Source organism: Orycteropus afer, unplaced genomic scaffold (genome assembly GCF_000298275.1).
Source record: "Orycteropus afer afer isolate SDZICR_OR568_19922 unplaced genomic scaffold, OryAfe1.0 scaffold01039, whole genome shotgun sequence".
Lineage (NCBI taxonomy): Eukaryota > Metazoa > Chordata > Mammalia > Tubulidentata > Orycteropodidae > Orycteropus > Orycteropus afer.
This window is the reverse complement of record NW_006922626.1, coordinates 196,140-196,668: the sequence shown is the minus strand read 5'-3', so window position 1 is coordinate 196,668 and position 529 is coordinate 196,140.

Genomic DNA, 529 nt, shown 5'->3' with positions numbered 1-529 from the left:
TGGCGGTTCAAACCCACCAGCCACTCCTCGGAAGGAAGGTTGGGCAATCTACTTCTGTAGTGATACCACCTCGGAAACCCAAGGAGGGGTCGCTAGGAGTCAGATCCAACTCGACAGCAGTGAGTTTGGTTTCTTTGGTTTTGGGATAGAAATTGACTTCTAGCACAAACAAGGCTCCCTCACAAACTCTAACTCCCCGTGGAAGGTAACAAGGAAATGACGGTATTTAAATAATCCATGTTTACATGGGTGGCCATATTCACATGCAAATTATTCTCCCTTCATTTATAACCATCATCACCAAACGTAGTTTTGTTCTCTGACAGACAGAAGAGTAGTGTTCAGACGTTCCCGAGGAATCTATTTGACCCCAAATCCACTAAAGGACAAAGCAGAACTGCCCCATAGGGTTTCCAAGGCTCTCATCTTTACAGAAAAGAGGTGCAAATCAAACCTACCACTGTGCAGTTAATTTCACCTCAGCGTCCCTGGAGGACAGAGTGGAACTGCCCACAGGGTCTCCAAGGCT